A 20,829-nucleotide genomic window follows, 5' to 3' on the forward strand; every position below is an offset into this window, starting at 1 on the left:
GAGAGTAATGGCAATTATTCTCACATAAACTAAAACTAAACCATAGGTTTCCATTCTTTCTTTACCATATTCTTCTCTCTCTCTCTCTCTCTCACACACACACACACACACACACACACACACACAAAATCACTTTCAATTATAGTACCTGCTTTTTCTTATTCCAGTCTTCCTACCATAGATATTACAAACAAAATTGATGTTCACCCCAAATCAGCCGGTCTCTGAGTAGTCACTGAGAAGCACATAGCCTGGGATAGAACCCCTTCCAACCTTCTCATTTTCCAATAATAAAGACTGCCTATGTCTCTCCTTTTATAAACAGAAACACATTGTGCTAGATACTGTAGAAGTGGGATTTTTCAAGTAAGCTGGTGACATGCTTTCACTCAGCATAAGCTGACTTAAATAACTTTCTCCTCCTTCCAGAATTCTTCCTTACTGCTTCTGCTTCATCTCAAATTAAAAGCAGTACAATAATAATCCAAGAACATCACACCCCTGAATTTCAGCCACTTCTCCCTGGAGGATTTTTTTTCTCCCTTTTTTTTTTTTTTTAAAGTCTGAGCTATTTTTTGGTTTCCACGTGTTTCTCTTTCCAGCCTTGTTGATCCGTGTTTCTTTCTATAAGACATAAGCAATTGAAACCCTCACATTTAAAGCCTGTTTTCATTCCCCAAGTTCTACAGTAAGTCTCCCATGAAACCTTGAGAAGAAGTGGGACCTCTTCAGGGAGTTACACTTCAAGGTCCAGCAGAACAAGCCTTTTACAGTTTCCTCTAGTGAAACTGTTCTTTTCAATCACCCCACAGACAGTCACTGAGCACATGCTGGCAGAATCTGGACCCTGGCCACATAACAGTGACTCAGCTCACTGAGGGGACAAATGCAGACCTTGCTGGCTTTGTTGGAACTTAAGTCTCCGTCCTGGGTTTCTTCTCTGAACTCTTAAAACATTTGTCAACGTGACTTCTCCACTGACTATCCCGAGGCTCATATTCAATAGCAGTAATGGCTAATCTATCCTGTCCCTTACCTCAAAATAATGAATCCTCTATTCTCGTGCCTAAAGTGTAACTCATTACAGATCGTGTCTGCTCTACCCCCAGATATATGCAGAACTTGATTGCTTTTCAGCATCACAACCCCCATCCCATCTGATCCAGACCACCATCCTCTCTTCCCACATCTCTACCTCTTATCACAGAGGTTGCACCCTGACTGAATTCCTTAGCCTAAGCTCTAAAGCTCTAGCGATCACCATGGAACATAGATCAGATAAAGCAGCCAGTACTCAGAAATGTCCAGGGACTTTCCATCTCTGTCAAAGCCCAAGTCCACTCGAAGCCCTGAACTGACTGACTTCAGGATACTTCACTGATACCATCAACTATTGTGCTGGCTGTTTCTCATCTTGTCCTTTCGACAGAGTCCTACTTCCCGTTCCTGAAATGTTCCAGCACTCTGTTGCTTCAGGACCTCTGCATTCGTTTGCCTTGCTTTGAACAGTCTATAGCGGCTCACTCTTTTGTTTCTCTCACACCTGTCCAATCAGTTACCTGATTCCCACCCCTTACTTTGTAGTGCCTTCCCAACACCATTCAAATATCTCCCTCCTCCTTTCCCTGTTCGGTGCCTAGCACAACACACACATACTCGTGTATTTATTTATAGATTTGCCTCCCTGACTGGAATGGATGTTTGATGAGGTAGAACTTGCACTATGCTCAACTGCTGCATGTCCTGCCTATGACATGCCTGGAACTAAAGACCACTCAATCAAGATTTAGTGAATGACTGTCTAAAGATGCATATAAAAACAGAAAAAAAAGACAGTCTATAAGCATTATCCATCCAAACTGGGTCAATAGAGAAAGGAGATCTAGCCACAGGAACTTAGTTTTTAATGTATTTTTGTTAATTCCTTGAGACTTATATCCATGCATACAATGTATCTTGATCATATTCACCCCTGACTCTTCCCCTAACTACGCTCAGTTCCAATGCCTATACCCAATCCCTCCCTACTTCATTCTCTCTCTCTCTCTCTCTCTCTCTCTCTCTCTCTCTCTCTCTCTCTCTCTCTCTCTGTTTGTGTGTGTGTGTGTGTGTGTTTCTCTATCTTTTGAGTCCAATGTGTGCTGCCCATGTGATTTCCGATGCAGGGCCATCCACTAGAGCACAGATGACCTATGGGAACCACACCCTTAAAGAAAACTGACTCCCTGTCAACTGTCAATAGCTCCTCAGCTAGGGGCTCCTGAACACTTCTCCTCTCCATGCACAAGGGAACTTAATGTACTATGAACCACACATTCCAAATTCTTCCCCTCACTGTACCCTGCTCTTTGCAATACTGAATATAATTGTTCCTCGGTCTTTTTGGGTAAGATCAACTGAAGAAGTGGAATCTATTTCTTTACACCTTCACATGGGCTTCCTTGTATAGTGCTTTTGTTAATAAATGGGGATCAAGAATGGTACGTCAGCTATATAAGTTTAGACTTAGAGAGACCATGCACACTTTCATCTTCTTTCTTTTTTTCTTTCCTTCTTCTTCTTCTCCTCCTCCTCCTTCTCCTCCTTCTTTTTCTCTTCTATTTTCTAGACAAGATCCTATATAGTTGAGGTTGGCCTTGAAATTGCTATGTAGCAAAGGATGACTTGGTATTTCTGATACCCTGCCTCCATCTCTCAACTGCTGAGATTTCATACATGTATCACCATGCCCAGTTTATATGGTAATGGAGACCAAATTGAGGCCTTTGTGCATGCTAGGCAAGCAGTCTACCCACTGAGCTACATGCCCAGCCCATACACTTCCACTTTCTCCTGGTTCTCTGCCTTTGCCATGTGAACATGCCCAGCTATACACGGAGAAGATGAGGGACAAGCATGGTCAGAGCCCAAGTCATCCCAATTCAGGTCATCCCAAAGCAGCCATTTTTCAAACTCTCCATCAACAGAGCCAAGTCACATGAACAGGCACAGCAGAAATCAAACAAGTACAACTCAGACAGATCTCTTGGCCACTCCATACACATGAGAGAAAATAATAAATGCTAGTTGTTCAAGGTCACTGAGTTTGAGGGTAGTTTACTCTGTACTCTCTTAAGACAAACCTTAAAGTGTGTGACCAGTTCTTCAGGTAGGTCTCTAAGCAGCTCTGCTCTCTGTAGCTTAGACGTCATGAATGGGGGGGTCTGCAGGACTTACATACACTGGCCATAGAACAAATTGTCTCCAACACTGAGGATCAATAACGTGGCATGCAGAGGAACAAAGCTATTCTGACATAGCCCAGAGAGACAGATCAGGTTTCTGAGGCTAAAGAGTATAACTGAGAGGCAGACCTTGGATGAGAAAAATGCACAGAAGTAAATGCTCTCTTCTGAGATGAATTGGGTGATGGCCAGCCACCCTGACCTTGACCCAGCCTCCCCACATCCTATTTCACAGATGCTTTCACAAGGTTTTCAGCCATCAATCTCCCCCTCGCCCATTTCACTCATGGAACACTGCAGTAGGCTTACTGCACCACAAAGAGCTGATAGAGTCCTCAGATCCCCCAAATACTGCTTTCTCCAAAGGACAAAGCAGCAAGCTGTGATCTTTATATTAAGCTTTTGGATGGAAGCCCTAAATAAATTCACCATCCAGCCATACATAAGTGCACTCCCTCGTGCACTGAAGGTCAGTATATTTCCAAATGATCCCAATCCTTTCCGTAACCACAGAGATTCTTGCCAAAGAAAAGAGAACATGAGCTAGTGGGGACAACACCTGCTGGACTGTTCACTAAAGGTGACTCTGGTTCATCTGGAAAAGAAACAAGTGTAAACACGGTCCTCCATCTGGGGGCGAGGAATCAGAGTCACCAAGCTTGCCTTGCAGAGATGTATCCCTCTGGCTTGCTGCATTAGATCCTGTTTTGAATTGCCCAAGTACCACTTCCTACCAAACAACCTTCTTTTAAACATGGAGATTAGGAACTCAGCCAAGTCCTTAAACAAGAAGTCAGTGCTGTATCTTAAGCGACAAATATATAAACAGAAATCATGAAACAAGACAGCAATGACCTTTTCATGTTATCCTCAGACAGTTCTCACCACCATCCCCCTCATTCACACAACTGGGCTTCCTGGGTCTCTTTCTTGTTCTCTTATGTGTTTGTCTCTTGTCTCAGACTTTTGCAGGTTCTGTTACTCTACTCATACTGCCTGGCTTTCTCCCTCACTTTCACCAGAGTTGGTCAAAATACCCTCATTATCAACTATCTCTCTGACAACAAAGATAGTACATAGATATGAAAGAGATAGATGATAGATTAGATAGGTAAATAGATGATAGATATGAAAGAGATAGACAGAGAGATGATAGAGATGATTATGATAGAAGGATAGATAGATAGATAGATAGATAGATAGATAGATAGATAGATAGATAGATAGATAGTTGATAAATGGGTAAATAATAGATATGAGATAAATAGATGATAGAGATGTTGATAGGTAAATTAATTGATTGATAATAGATAGATAGATAGATAGATAGATAGATAGATAGATAGATTGATAGATAGATAGATAGATAGATAGATAGATAGATAGATAGATGATAGATAGTTAGATAATTGATAAATGGGTAGATAATAGATATGAGATAAGTAGATGATAGAGATGTTGATAGGTAAATTAATTGATTGGTAATAGATAGATGATAGATAGATAGATAGATAGATAGATAGATAGATAGATAGGAAAGAGATAGACAAATAGATGATAGAGTTGATGACAGACAGACAGATAGATAGACAGGCAGATAGACAGACAGATAGACAAATAGATAGATACCAAACCCACTCCAAAACTTGCAACACTCTTCATGTTTCTTATTCTATTTTATTTTTCTCCATCTCAGCTCCTGGGCTAATATACTAAATACTTATTTATTTGTTCAGTAATACACTTGCACACACACACACACACATACACAGAGTTTGCTCAATGCGACAGTTGCCACATACAGAGAAGTGCCTGGCACATGGTAGGAACTCAATGAACAAACTTAAATAGCAACTTCATGCCAAATGATTACTATATGGTGATTGTTTAACAATGAACAAATACTTTTAAGTGTGTGTTACATACTTATCATGACAGTGTCATTGCTTCCATTTTACAGATGATGAAATCAAGGCTCAAAGAAAGGCTAAGATACTTGCCAAAGACCAGCTCTCTTAGAGCAGCCAAGGCCACACTACCCACAGTGTGCCAGGTTATTGTTCAAACACCTGGTGCTTTCAGTTACAAAATGCATGCAAGGCACACCTCTGGCAAAAGCAATAACCCACCAACAATGTTTGCTTTTTGTCCCAGAAGTTGATCTGCTCTGAAACTCCCTTAGAAATTTCAAGAGTCCCTGCCTTTGTGAAAAGCTATTTCAATACTCCATTGTCCTGAAACTTAGAGAAAATACTTATCAAGAGAACAAAAGTAAAAAGCCGGACCTGCATTGGTGTGCTTCGCCCTCAGTGCAGCCTTCAGAGTGCCTCCTTGACACTAGTCTTGTTCTGCAAACATCAGCTCTGCCTTCCCATCAGCCGTGATGGTGATGGAATGGGAGAGGGTTGCAGGATATTCAAGAGCAATGGATCAAGAAACAAAAACAATCTCTGCTAAGCCCCCTGGGGACTTCGTTTTAAGATAATTCCCTATTCCTCTCTGCAACCATCCACTCTTCACACCGCCATTCCCGAACTGGTCACACCTCCTTACTACAGGTGTTTGTCCCCCCACCGGGTGCGAGCTTGTGCCACATTAGGATTTTGGTTCCATCACCTCTTCATCCCTAAGGATCAGTGCCACCTCTGACACATAAAACCGCTGGGCAAGTATTTGCTGACTCAGGGAAGACGCAGATTGTGCCTCACTCACCATATCAACTGCATCTTCTAGCAAGCAGAACAAGTCGCCTCTTCTGCAAAGGGCAAGCGAAAGCATAGAAGAGACCGCCAAGCTGGTTGCAATGTCTAGTTCCCCACCATCCACACACCTCTCACCCCTCAACTGCCCCTCCCTGAGACCCAGAGCCACCCACATTCACCTTCCAAACAGGCTTAGAAACCAGCAAGCATCCCACAGCGCCCCACCCTACCTTACCCAACACATCTGCATCAAGTTACCTTTAAACGGAGCCGAGCCTGTTTGCATCTGCAATTTCTGGATAAAAGATAAAAGCATTGGGGCAGCTGGATCTGCTGCACCCGACAGATGAGAAATCTACCACTGGTCTGCTGCGGAGGGAACAGCAGCGCCTTGCTCCTCCCTAGCTAACGGCATTTGCTCACCCATCCCTGCAAAACAAATCATGTTCTTTTCCTTGCGCTGAAAATCCATCCAGGAAAAAAAAAAAAACCCGAGTCCCTAAGAAACGGCTCCCACGCCCGCGGAGGGCGCCCTCCACACAGAGAAACACACACTCACAAACCCCAGTCCAGAGCCAGCAGGTGTGGGCACGTATTTAATCTGTTCTCTGAGAAAAAGCCAGCCTACGAAGAGTAAGGTTGAACTAAAGGGATGTCCAAGAAGCATGTGGAAAGCAGCTATAAATGTCAGTAGCCCAAGTTGGGAAACTATTTACCGCGCCAATAGTTCATGTGCTTTCACTCCAAGTCCTGGGGAAGGCCACGTTCAAAGAAGCGCGCAGCCTGGGGCAGCAGCAAGTGCTCCTTTTTTCGGTGCGCTGCTTTCCAACTCTGCTGTCCTTTGAGGCTTTTCCCAACAACCGCACCCAGAGGTCCCAGCGCGGGTCTCAGCATGCCAGGCCTGGGAGCCCCGCACCACCGCGAGGATCGCGGTCCCCTACCTGGGTGGAAAATCCGCAGCGAGCCGGTCAGCAGCTGAACACCGTACGTCTGGGCGGCAGCTCAGGCTAACGCGGTTAGGGATCCCAACCAAGGCAGGCTCTCCCTAGGGCACACCTGCATCGCGCATCGCCGCGCCCTTGTTGCCTTCGCCGCCGCTGCCTCCGCTGTGCAGAGCCTCTGTGCAGCGCGCTCCCAGCACCCTGCAGCACCCCAGCCCTCCCGGGGCTCCTGAGTCTATTTAGAAGGATCAGCCAGAGCCTAGTCCAGGCACTGTGTTCACTGCGGAAAGCTCTTTGCTTCTAACTCCCTTTCAGATCCAAGGAGAGGAGTTCGGGATAGGTTGGAGGGGAGCCAGAGCCCACTCCCCGGACCCGCCCTTTCTGGATTTGCGGATGTACAGACCTGCAAACTTCTTATTCTATTAGGTTTGTTCCCAACTGACTATAAATATCTTGGTCTCTCCACCCTCCCACCTAAGGCGCCAAGGCGCATAAGGCTCCAAGCTCTGTCCCCAAGCTCGGTCTTGGACAGGGGGGACGGGGTGGGGGGGGGTCCTCGGATTATGCCATCCCCAAACTACCCAAGATAATAGATGTTGACAAATCGTTCTGGTCTTAACTCCTTTGGAACTGAAAAAGAGCTTGCTTGGCCAGTGGAGGGTCCGGAGTGGGAGGGGATGAGGAAAATTTGGAGGGTTTAATATATTGGAGAAAGGCTCTAGCTGTTTCCTTCTTACCAATGCCACACACACACACACACACACACACACACACCCCAACACCCGGCTCACAAACACAATGCAGCCAGCCTGGGAAGACTTTCCCAAAGCATAGGGTTCCTTCTAGAAGGAAATAAAGTCATGAACGAAGTCACCCTGGAAGTTCAAAGTCCAAATTAAACAACAGTACAGGGGCCTAGTCTTCTGCAGTGTCTGCTAAGTACCTTCCCTAATTGCTTTTCTAACTGTGAAAAAGATAACTATGAGAACGATACCATGACCAAAGGCAGTTTGGTGGGGAAAGAGTCTACTGAACTTACATATCACCAGCACAATCCATTGAGGGAAGTTAGGGCAGAAAATGGGGGAGAGGCAATGGGGGAACACTGCTTACTGGCATGTTAGGTCTCCTTTCTTATTCAACTCAGGACTACCTGGTCAGGGCTGGCACCATTCCCAGTAACCTGAACCTTCCCTTATCGGTCTCTAATTTAAAAAAAAAAAAAATGCCCTCACAAAACTTACCTACAGGCAATCTGATGAAGGTATTTTCCCAATTGAAGTTACTCTTCACATATGTGTGTAGGTTTGTGTTGTTAACAAAACCAACCATTGTACCTAATTATGTCAAAGTGGAGGCAAAAGAGAAGAATCTTGCCTCTTCTCCATTCAACACTTCTGCCACCCCAAGCTCTTCACTTCTATCACCCCCTCGAGCTACAGAAGCCTTCTCCCAGCTCTCCACCTCTTTCTTAGCCTGGGCTTGACCCTGAACCACCTTGCAAGGGCTTCCCTAGTTCCCCTCCCAGAGTCGTTCCCGAAGGTGTAAGTCTAATCTGGATTCCTTCCTGACTAAAGCCAGGCCATTGGCTTCCCTTTGTCCTTAGAAACACTTCTTCCTCATCGAGTGAACAAAAGTGTCTCCCCACTGACGTCAAGAGCTTCCATGCTTCACCTGATCCCTTCCCCTCTACCCAGCCATACTAATTTGTTTGGCCCGGACTCAGCGTGTAACTTAGGATGGCCTGGATTTCAGGCCTGTGCCATCACACCGAGTTGTTTGTAGTGCTGGAATCAAACCCAGAGAGAGTCACATATATGCTGTGTGAGCATTCTACTCACCGAGCCCCTCACCAGCTCTTAAGTCTTCAGATGTGACCCACTCTCTCCCTTCCTGACCACTGAGTATACTGATGCTTCCTCCAGGTTCTTTTTAACCCCTTCCCCAACTAGATGCTTTACTGTTCTCAGCGGAGCCATTGAATCCTCATCTCTGAACTTCCTATGTTCTCCCTACCCTGTATGTCCACAGCATCAATGCACTACCGATGTTAGTTGTCAATAATGACTTTCCCATTAGAATGAACTCTTGGAAAGGCATGCCTCTGTTGCTTGCCACACACAGACAGGGCACACTGTACCAGTGTCTGCTCAGTGTGTTTCCATGGCCACCATCTATATCAGGATTGCAAATCACTCCAGCATCCAGGGATATCTTTATGTTCCTTCCCAGCCAATACTTGTCAGTCCCAAGATATAACTGCTATTTTTATTCTTTGTTATTTAATTATATATAAAAAGAATAATACAATGTGTATTTTTTTGTACGTGACTTCTTTTACTCTAAATAATGTCTGTGAGATTCATCTGTGGCATTGCATAGGTCGCCCTTTTATTGCTGTATAGTATTCCATTGAGTGAGAACTTGAAAGGACAATCCAGGTAATTTCCTTAGTAATTCAAGGCATTTATGAACACCTACACATACCAGAGAATTAGGAAGCTATGCAGATGCCCTGTATGGTGTGTTCGAATGCCGAGCCATAGAAAGTGGTACTATTAAGAAGTGAGGCTTGGTTGGAAGAAGTGTGTTGCTGTGGAGATGGGCTTTGAGGTCTCTTCTGCTCAAGCTATGCCCAGTGTAGCACCCAGTCTCCTTCTGCTGCCTGTGGATCAAGATGTAGAATTCTCAGCTCCTTCTTCAGCACCCTGTCTGCCTGTGCGTTGCCATACCTCCCTACCACAAGGATAACGAACTAAACCTCTAAAACTGTAAGCCAGCCCCAAGTAAACATTTCCTTTATTAGCATTGCCTTGGTCACGGTGTCTCTTTACAGCAATAAAACCTTAAATAAGACAAAGGCTAAAGTAGATTCATGAGTGACCTACCTATCTATGTGCTGATGGATACAACTAGAGATAATCAGATCAAATTAAGTCAACCTCAGAAAGACTAATGTCATGTTTTCTCTCGTTTATGGTGTCTAGTTTTATATAGACACATCAAATACCATGTGAATCTGTGACATGAAAGTAGACATAAAGCTGTATAGGGGAGACGCTGAATGTTTTCCCTCATATGTAAATCCTAGTTCAAATTTTTAGATGTGTATATTTAGATTGACATTTATTTCAGTGATGAAGTCAAAGGGAAATACTGGCTTTGTGAGCTACAAAAGAAAAATAGTTTGAATGGAAATACTCTTCCTAGATAATAGCTCCCCGGGGAGCTATCAGCAGATAATTGCTGCTCTGCTCGAGTCCCTATTCCTCAGAGGTGTCACTGATGCAAAGTTGTTCTTGATCTGGTAAATAAGCTCCCACCCTAGCTCATACAAACGACCCTAAGTACATGTAGTAGATTCCATATACATGAACGTATGAAAGACAACGGACAACCTCAAAAAAATAAGCATTAAAACCTATTTGGAAGAATAGGGCACTACTGGGGGAAGGAAGAGTGAGAAGAGAAGGGGTAGAGGGCAATATGCCTAAAATCCATTACACACTTAACCCAATACCATGTGCCTAAATAGTGGTTCTTTTTTTTTTTTTTTTCTAGTTTTGAATTTATTTATTTAAAGGGCTTCTTGATATTCTTTTTCCCACATTTTTAAAGATATTTTCTTCATTTACATTTCAAATGCTATCCCAAAAGTCCCCCTATACCCTTCCCCCGCCCTGCTCCCCTACCCACTCACTCCCAGTTCTTGGCCCTGGCATTCCCCTGTACTAGAGCATATAAATTTTGCTAGACCAAGGGGCCTCTCTTCCCAATGATGGCTAACTAGGCCATCTTCTGCTACATTTGCAGCTAGAGACACAAGCTCTGGGGGTACTGATTAGTTCATAATGTTGTTCCACCTATAGGGTTGCAGACCCCCTTCAGCTCTTGAGTACTTTCTCTAGCTCCTATTGGGGGCCCTGTGTTCCATCCTATAGATCACTGTGAGCATCCACTCCTGTATTTGCTAGGCACTGGCAAAGCCTCACAGGAGACAGCTATGTCAGGATCCCTTCAGCAAAATCTTGCTGGCGTATGCAATAGTGTCTGCGTTTGGTGCCTGATTGTGGGATGGACCTCCAGGTGGGACAGTCTCTGGATGGCCCATTCTTTCGTCTTAGCTCCAAACTTTATCTCTGCAACTCCTTCCATGGATATTTTATTCTGTCTGAATAGTGGTTCTTATTGTCATTTTATTTTATGTGTATGGGTGTGTTGTCTACCACATGAGTAGAGAGTGCCCTCAGAGGTCAGGTTTCAGATCCTCTGAAACTGTAACTACAGACCATTGTTAGCTGCCATAGGGGTGCAAGGAATTGAACCCTGGTCCTTGGATCAGGGGATCAGCAAGTGCTCTTAACCTCTGAGCCTCTCTCAAGCTCCAAATAATGCTATCTTTTTAAATTATTTATTATTTTATTTTATGTGCACTGATTGGTATTTTGCCTGCATGTGTGCCTGTGTGAGGGTGTTAGTTCCCCTAGAACTAGAGTTCCAGACAGTTGTGAGCTGCCATGTGGGTGCTAGGAATTGAACCTAGGACCTCTGGAAGAGCAGCCTGTGCTCTTAACTGCTGAGCCATCTTACCAGTCTTGATAATATCTTTTTAATGAACTAAAGGAAAGAGAACAAAAATAAGAAGATAAGATGAATGTCTGTAAATAAATAACTTGATAAATAAATGATTATAGGAATATTAAAATTTTTACTGGAGAAAATATCTCAAAAATGAAATTAGATCTTTATATCACATATAAAAACTCATAATAAATTAAAGACCTAACTACAAGAGCTAAAATCATAAAAGCCGTACAAAAAAATTCATGACATTGTGTTTAGCAATTATTTCTTGAATGCAATCCCAAAATCTTAGAAAATTCTAATTTATTTTATCAATATGCTTGTAGTCTTAGCATTTAGGAGGCTGAGGCAGGAGGATTTCAAGTTCAAGGATAAAAATCCTGTCTCAAAAAACAAAGTCTTTGTGGTGTGTGTGTGTGTGTGTGTGTGTGTGTGTGTGTGTGTATGTGTATGTGTGTAGTAGTAGTAGTAGTAGTAGAAATTTCTGGTTTCATTGGAGACTCAGTTGTATCATATGATGTTTTTCTGCAAACTGTCTTATGAGAGAATGGGAGGATGTCTTGCTGAGAACAGACACGTGGTACTTGTCTGGGAGTTGCCTGGTGAGAGGGCACATGGTGTTTTGCTTCGAGAGGACCCATGATGTTTGGAAAGAGAATAAGTATAACCCAACAGACAGTGGACGGTGCTCTGCCATTGGTTTGCCTTGCTTTCTTCTCTGTTCTTTACTTGCCATCACTTCATAGAGAGAAAGAACTTCTGCCGGTGGTCCAGCTGCTTTGTGTCATGGAGCCTTGCAGTTTCTTCTGGATCAAGCCGCTACTGCTGATTCATGTTTGTTGTTTTGCTAGTGGAATGGACTGCAAACAACAGATATTGGAATCACTCCAAAGGAACTACTTCTAAACAGGTCCACATCCCTCTTGTTCTATTAAATATCTTCCTCTCATATCTTTGGTCATTGAGCTATAAGGAAGGTTGAAGCATTTGAGAACCCTTATTAAAGTAGGGTTTGAAAAATATAAGCGTGTGTGTGTGTGTGTGTGTGTGTGTGTGTGTGTGTGTGTGCACGCGCGTGTGTGTGCGCACACCTGCAAGACAGACAAAGACAGGACAGAATAGCAAAATCAGAACTCATGGTCTCTACAGATCTATTCTATGTTTAAGAAATTTTTACACAGATGCATCCTGCTTTAATTGTCTCACTAAGCTTATCACAGGACTGATCCTCCAGAGAAAGCTTTCCTTCATGTCACATGAAGTCACAACATATTTCCATCTGCCTTTTTATGACTCCACCTAGCCTATCACAGCTCAGCATTCAACAGACTCCCTGTGTGCCAGTGCCCTGAGTGTACTTCTGATCATAAACCAACACGTGGCACCTGGCACTATTCTAAAGTTTCTTCAGTGCAGTTCCTCTGCCGACAGCAAGCCAGGCCTCCAACATATACTCAACCTCAGCAGATACTCCTAAGAGAAAAAGGAGTGACTTCAACTCTTTGATCTTCCGGCTTGGAACTTAGTTTACCTAGTCCTCAGTGCTTCAGGTGACCTCCAATATGTTTCCAACACCACCTTTATTGTTTAATCCATTTCTAGTGGATTTTTGGAGAATTTTTTATCCATTTTTTGGCATATGATTTTTGTAGATTTTTGGCATGAGATGAATGGCTTGTTGCCATCTATTAAACATTACCCAGAATTGAGAACCAGCTTGCTGATTTTCAACCTTCAAGATATTTTTATGAGATCTGCAGCTTTTTCCAGCAGGTTATGTAACCTGTCAAAGTGTGAATAATAGTAAGTAGTGAAATCAGAGAGATGTCTAAGCTGTCTGGACCCCAAACCTGCAGTGGTAAGGACCCCACAATCTATGGTCTCTAATGTTGAGAACAGCCTTCTCTTTAAGGGAAAAGAAATAGAATTCTGGTGTCTAACTAAGAATCTAATGAGATACCAGTTTTAAAAGACTCTTGTGATCTGCTTTGAGTCAAATGCATAAAAAATTTGTTATAAATTTGAGGCACATCTCTCACCAAAATTCTAGTGTAGAAATTAAGTTAGTTTTTCCTATCCCTCAATAGCCAGAACACAAAATGCACATGCCCAATTGAGGTTCCCGTCCCCATTTTCTGAAATAAACACAAGCGTCCATTCGATTGTCAGCATCTTCCTTTCACAGAAGATCACTAAGTGTGACAATTTATTTCATTAATATGAGTATGTCTCAGAAAGCATGCTTATTTTGTCATTTCACTTTTGAAATGTAAGTATAGCAACAACTTAAACTCTGCTTAAAAGATCAAAAGTTACCGTTGGTGGATATAAGGAAAGCTACAGTGTGTTTGTGTTTTACAAAAGGCCAGACACAGGTGAGAGGCCACAGGCCACCAGGCAGCTTCTAGCTCCTGGCTGCAAAGGACAAGTGACAGCTGAAGTGTAGCAGAGGCCACCACACTCTGAAAAGTCCTGGGATTCATGCTGTAGGCCTTTGACTAACAGAAATGTGATCCTAATCCCTTCTGTGGTTTTTCTAGGAGAATGAATCTCCTCCACTCCATGTACTGCCAGGGAGGCATTTAAGATAGTAAAAGACCCAGAATTCGCTCTGATTTAGAGTGTTGGGGGGAGGTGTGTGTGCTTGCATGTACGCATGTGAGAGCATATGCGCATGCACTCTGAGGTGCACGTGTTTGCCTGTGGATATGTACAGAAGCCAGAGGTCAACCTCAGGCCCTTCAACAGGCACTATCTGCCTTGTTTTGTGAAACAGGGTCTCTCATTGGCCTGAGACGCACTGATCAGGCTCATGAGGCTGGCCCTCGAGCACCAGGATCTACCTGTGTCTGCCTCCACAGTGTGCCCTCATGTCCAGCTTTTTGATGTTTGTTTGTTTGTTTGTTTTTGCATGGGTTCTTGGTTCAGAATCAGGTCCTTGTGATTGTACAGCAAGCTCTTACCATCTTTGCTATTTCTCCATGCCTGGGAGTCGATTTCTAGGAAGGAAATATAGCCCAATACTGAAGGTAAATCAAACAAATTCTAAATAAAGCCATGGTCTGCAGATTTTTAATACGAAATCAGAAGTAAGAGGAAGGGAATGTACAAGGTCTCAGCTCGGGATAGGCAGTGTTCCTGTTACCTTCTCCTGCTTCCCAGTCAACTAGAGGAGGCAGTGACAATGTCCATGCCCTGACAACTGCTGACAGGCTTCATGTTCATCCTAAACTGTATCAACTGTATAAAGTGTGATGCTTCCATATCATCAGCATTAAAATGCCACTGCCCTGTATAAAGATGCTCCCAACAATAATGTCTGCTGGAGCAATCAACTCAACAGGCACCTTTAAACATCGTGCTTGCCACTGAAAGGTAGTCTATGTGTGTTCTTGCTTATCTCAAAAAGCCTGCAGGTGGTTATACACACCATTTTTATTTTAGAGATCAAAAAGCTTAGAGTGCTCAGATGATCTTCAAGTAGTAGCTGATGAGATGGAAGGGCACATCCTACTAGAATCCAAAGCCTGGATTCTCTCCACAAAATCACTCCTGTAGCCATACAACACTGGCTCTTACATAGATTAGTTCCAAAGTGCTGACACATCGGTCTATTCCTTATATTTCCTACTTATTCTCTCTTGTACATCTTCCCAAATGCACCTTCTCCTCCCAATGCTGTCGGAGCTCTTGGCTGTAAAAGCCAATTTGTCAGCTAAGCTCCTGATGAGATGCTACCTTCTTGGAGAAACCTTCCCTGGGTTCTGGTTCCCACTATACCTCTCCATGACAACCCTCCCTTCCGGGTATGTACAGACTGCCTATATGTCTACTATGTCTTCATTTACTAACTGAATGCATCGTTATTCTCTTCAGACATAGGGAACACAAAAATGACTACAAGCAATGTCATCGAACATGTGTTAAAAATAAACTATATTTTGATAATGATATACATAAAAATGTCACAATAAATCGCACTTGCTTATGTGCTAAGCAAAACTAATTTAAATATATATTTCAGTGACTATTTTTTGGTTTGTTGGTTTGTTTGTTTGTTTTTTGTTTTTCTGTGTTTCTTTTTCTTTTTTTTTATTAGATATTCTCCTTATTTACATTTCAAATGTTATCTTCTTTTCTGGTTTCCCCTCCCAAAACCCCCTATCCCATCCCCTCTTCCCCTGCTCACCAACCCACCCACTTCCGCTTCCTGATCCTGGCATTCCCCTTCACAGGACCAAGGGCCTCTACTCCCATTGATGACTGACTAGACCATCCTCTGCTACATATGCAGCTAGAGCCATGAGTCCCACCATGTGTTTTCTTTGGTTGGTGGTTTAGTCCCTGGGAGCTCTGGTGGTACTGGTTAGTTCATATTGTTGTTCCTCCTATAGGGTTGCAACCCCCTTCAGCTTCTTGAGTCCGTTCTTCATTGGGGACCCTATGCTCCATCCAATGGATGGCTGTGAGCATCCACTTCTGTATTTGTCATGACTATTTGTAAATATACACTTATATTACAGCTGACCTTTGTAAGTACTTACTGCATACCAGCACAGTACTAAACTACTTGCATGTTCTGGTTTATTTAGTCTTCACAGCAACATTGTAAAGTAAGTCCCCTTGCCTTTTTGAACTAAGAATAGAGACTCACAGAGGAATAAAACAAGCTCCAGAGGTCACGTGGCTGGCTGGAGAGAGGGCAGAGGTCACGTGGCTGGCTGGCTGGAGAGATGGCTTAGCAGTTAAGACCCTTTCTTCCAGAGGATCCTGGTTTGATTCCCAGGACCCACATAGCAGTTCACAGCCAGTTCCAGGAGCTCTGATACCTTCTTCTGGCCTCTTTAGGTATCAGGCACACACATAGTACACAGATGTTCACGCAGGCAGAACACCTATACATCCAGATCAGAAGTTTGGCAACCTATCTCAAGAAATTTTACTTGTAAAACCATTGCTGAACCCGTATAGGTTGTGGGGCAGGATGAGGACATGTCCTGTAGAATGACCATGAAGAGGCCAGAAAATGAGGGTACAAGAGTCATTGTGGTATACTGTAGGAACTCAATGCCAGCTATAATATAAATATATATTCTTTAAAATGTGTATTGAAATGTGTATTTAAATATTTGGTTATACATAAAGAAATGAACTTCATTGTAACATTTTTAGATATATGTATTAATATTAAAACAGGGTTGTTTTGGTAAACCTAATATGTAATTTTATATATAGTCATTTTTGTGTTTCCAGTTTCTAAAGGGAATATGTTCCATGAAGAAATGAAGACACAGTTCAGAGAATCTATACTCCATCCAATCCAGGCTTCTTCAGCAACTGTAGAGTTTAGAAGGATGTAAATTCTGTGTGCAGCCCATTACTGACCTAAGGTTGGTGATTAGCAACTCCAAAGGTAAACCAGCCCCCTTGCTTATGACTTATTCAGAAACTCAAGCCTAACAGCATTTCTTTGCCACAGGGATTGATTTTAGAAGGTTTGCAGGGTCTGGCTAAATAAAGAACCACTCCTGGAAGGCCTATCTCTGGTTCATTGCTTTTGAAAGAGGAAGTGGAGAACTCTGCTTGCTGCTGGCAGCCATTCTAAGCCATGGTGAGGACCAGCATCCCCACGAAGGCTGCTGCCTTAGCCCAGGTTCCTCCATCCACACCCTTGCTTCCTCTTGCACCTGCTCCTCATCACAGTTCTCCATCCCAGAAAGTCTCAGTGACAGACACAGTGCAATGCCTCCAAGGCAGTGGGCTCGCATCAGATTCCATCCTGAGGAATTGCTTTCCAAGACACTTCCCAGTGCCAAATGCCGTTGACGATTTTCCCCCTGAAAGCGTAGCCTTTGCATGCAGAACTCGGCGTGCGAGGGTAGGTATACTCTCAAGGATGAAATAGAAGAGGAAGGAACGCACAGTTAAGAGCTTATTATTCCACTAGTCACTCCTGTCAACAAGTGAGCATTAGCCTCGCAGGAAATTTCTGAGGAAACATATAAAACATGACATAGAAATGTTGCCCAGGGGTTAGAAGAGTGAAGCATTGACATGCCAGCTTTCACCCCACATCAGTCAAAGGGTGCACTGTGTGCTGTTAACTTTTCTTTATGCACAAGTGTCCAGATGATCAAATGGTGGATTCTCCCTGAGTGTGGCTCATCTAGTATGAGAAATGCCCTGGGGCAGAAAGAAAAAAAAATACTCTGTTTAACTAAAGTGAATGCAGGGGTTCTTGCATACAGCTGATACCTGCACCAATGACTATTAATATACAGAGAGGGTCTGAGGCAGGGCACAAGAGCTGTCCACACAGCATTACAAGATGTCAGAGGCAAATGTGCATCCACAAGCTCAAAGCCATCATTCATTGCAACCATCTCATTACTTCTCTATTTCATGTAATATGAGCATATAAGAAGACTACATATAGGAGTCAAATACATACATACATGTATACATTTGTCCAATATATAACATATTATATACAATATATAGTATATAATATAATATATAATATAGAGACTAGACAAATGATGACAGGGATGAGGATGTAGCTTGATGGTAGAGTACTTGCTTAGCCTGAGGAAGGCCCTGGCTTCAATTCCAAGTACCACCAGAGACAGAGATGGGGAGAGAACAGAAAAGGCAGAAAGAGAGAGAGCAGATGAATCACGAACAATATATTGTGCCATAAGTGGTAACAGAAAGGCTGCTAAAGAGATAAGGATTGTCAATTGGTTCCCCTTCATTTTAGCACATCGTTCATCCTCCAAAATAGCATATAAAGACTAAATTCCTAGTTGCTTTCATCTTCTTAAAAGTGGACCTCAAGGGAGCCAGGAGATGTAAGGCTACACAGGTTTACAGGCATGAAACCTGTCCTGTTTAACCCATTTTGGATGTGATTTAGAATACTTTTACTCACTGGCTTATTAAGATTTTCCTCGGAGATTCATTAATGGCGGCTCCTGCAGAGAAAGTTAGATAGGAGGCAGTTTAGCTATGAATTAGACTAGCAGCCTGATCAAACCGAATCTCTATAGATCGGATGCCACTTACAAGCTAATTTAACTAAGCTTGGATCTCCCGCATTAATAACTCCATAATTCATAGTTGCAAATAGTTACAGTTCATTGCACAGGCTCATTTTGTTTTCCTGGGGGAGATGCTCAGGTCGTGGGGAATCCTGTGGCTTAGAAATGGGAAATGTGTGCCGGGGTAGCTTGTAACACTAAAGCCACATGCCTGGAACTTGGTTTGCCTTCACTTCTCGCAATAAAAGGGAAATAGATGACCAGCTGGGTATCACTGGCTGACCCTCTTATCCAAAAGTGTTTGGGACAAGTTCTTCCTTTAAATGCAAGAGCCTGTGACAGTGTGAGCACTGCCGTGCCAATTGCTTGTTTGTTTGCAAGGCAATGGGTACCATAGTGATGTTTTCATACAAACATGTCACTCTGTTTTCTTCCTGTTTCCCACCCCCTCACCACTCCACTCTTCTCAGTCCCCCTAAATAGCTCCTCTTTGTGCTTTCAAGTGATATATACTTCCTTTTCCTCTTTTGTTCCCTCCCTTTAGATGTTTTTCTCCCTACTCATAGTTCCCTTTCTACTTTCATATCATACAAGCATGCAGACATACATATATACATGCATACAATTCAGACTCGGCAAATAAGACAAAGTACGTGGCATTTGTCTTTTTTTTTTAATTCTGGCCTATTTCACTTAACACAATTATCTCTAGGTCCATCTCCACAGAGGAAATGTCAACAGCCTATGTTCTGGTGATAACTCTACTGCAAACTATGTTGGTCTAAGAATGAAGAAATTCAGCAGGACTTGGGTTAACTTGGGTAACAGGCATAGATCATTTTAAGAGGGGCTGTTCCTTGCTCCCAGGTTGTCCCCACCATATCACCTGCAGAGATTCTTGTGTTGCAATACTTAAAATAGATTACAAATTCCCCAAACTCACTCCTAGCCCTGTAGCAGTCCACCTGCAAAATCCTGTCTTCCCTCTCTGCCTCCATCCCCTAGCAACTTCACAGACAGCCTTCCTCCCTCACCCCACCCCTTTGTGTCAGCCACCAATACCTACAGTCACTCTTTACCTGGAAGCCTGTTAGCCATGCTGACCAGGAGTCAGATAGACAATCCACCTTTACTCTGCTTCCTGTCCACCATTGCAAACTCTTCAGTCTCCTCTCCATCTTTTTTATTTATTTATTTTTTGGTTTTTTTCAAGACAGGGTTTCTCTGTATATCCCTGGCTGTCCTGGAACTCACTCTGTAGACCAGGCTGGCCTCAAACTCAGAAATCTGCCTGTGTCTGCCTCCCAAGTGCTGGAATTAAAGGCGTGTGCCACCATGCCCAGCTCTTCTCCATCTTTATAGTAACCATCCTTCCCTTTCTGACATTATCTCTTGGAGAATCCACAGATCCGCATTGCAAACCCAGCTTTCCTTCTTCTTATAGACCTTCTCAGCCCCACTATTCTTGCACATCCTCACTCCTTTCTGTCGGCCCCTAATACCTAAAAACATGTTCTATCCTGGATCCTCAGTGGCCACACCTAGTAGGGTCCCCCTTCCAGTATTTCCTCCCAGGAAACACATACCCACCACAGTCTCCTAAGATCCAGAAATGGCAACATAGAGCAAGGGATAGAACACTAACCCAACAAAGACAAGATCAGGTATCAACACCTAGAATTACAATCATTTCAAACCCAGATGCCTAGACACCAGCAGAAAAACAGAGTCAATAACAGCCAGGACAATATGTCTCCATCAGAACCCAGTAACCCTACTACAGTAGGCCCTGAGAAGTACAACACAGCTGAAACACAAAACAAGGACTTCAAAATAGCCTTTAATGAATATGTTAGAGATACTTAAATGAAGTCCTTAAAGAAACCTAGAAAACACAAAGATTGGAGTGAAATGAAGAAAACAGGTCAAGACCTGAAAGTAGAAATGGAGTCATTAAAGAAAACCCAAACTAAAGTAAAACTGGAAATGAAAAATGTAGGAACTCAAACAAAAACCTCAGACGCAAGCCTCACCAACAGAGTACAAGAGATGGAAGAAAGAATATCAAGAAATGAATGCAAGATATAAAAATAGATACCTCAAATAAAGAAGATGTTAAATCTAAAATGATGATAATCATCATCATCATTATCCAGGACAAAATATCCAGGAAATCGGAGACACTGTGAAAATAATCTAACTTACAAATAATAGGAAAAAAGAGGAAGAAAAAGAGGAAGAAAGAGGAGAAGGAGAAGGAGAAGGAGAAGGAGAAGGAGAAGGAGAAGGAGAAGGAGAAGGAGAAGGAGAAGGAGAAGGAGAAGGAGAAGGAGAAGGA

General features: G+C 43.0%; 1 protein-coding gene and 1 long non-coding RNA gene across 7 annotated transcripts in view; one reads left to right on the forward strand and one right to left on the reverse strand.

Moving 5' to 3' along the window:
* Positions 1-7,261, reverse strand: part of Sv2b (synaptic vesicle glycoprotein 2B) — a 180,006-nt gene extending 172,745 nt beyond the window's left edge. The window contains exons 1-2 of one of the 5 annotated variants that reach the window (XM_029479855.1): positions 6,185-6,456; positions 5,937-5,979 (exon numbers count right to left, since the gene is read on the reverse strand). The gene's annotated coding sequence lies outside the window, so the exon portion shown is untranslated. Of the gene's footprint in view, positions 1-5,509; positions 5,712-5,936; positions 5,980-6,184; positions 6,457-6,642; positions 6,839-6,867 lie in introns of those variants that run through there. The other 4 variants (XM_021167119.2, XM_029479857.1, XM_021167118.2 and 1 more) reach the window with 4 other exon arrangements.
* LOC110298106 overlaps positions 6,689-20,829 on the forward strand; it is a 22,101-nt gene continuing 7,960 nt past the window's right edge. The window contains exons 1-3 of one of the 2 annotated variants that reach the window (XR_002378348.1): positions 6,689-6,910; positions 10,842-10,953; positions 16,705-16,983. This is a non-coding gene — a long non-coding RNA (uncharacterized LOC110298106). Of the gene's footprint in view, positions 6,911-10,841; positions 10,954-16,704; positions 16,984-20,829 lie in introns of those variants that run through there. The other variant, XR_002378349.1, reaches the window with a different exon arrangement.

The sequence above is a fragment of the Mus caroli genome, chromosome 7, assembly GCF_900094665.2.
Source record: "Mus caroli chromosome 7, CAROLI_EIJ_v1.1, whole genome shotgun sequence".
Lineage (NCBI taxonomy): Eukaryota > Metazoa > Chordata > Mammalia > Rodentia > Muridae > Mus > Mus caroli.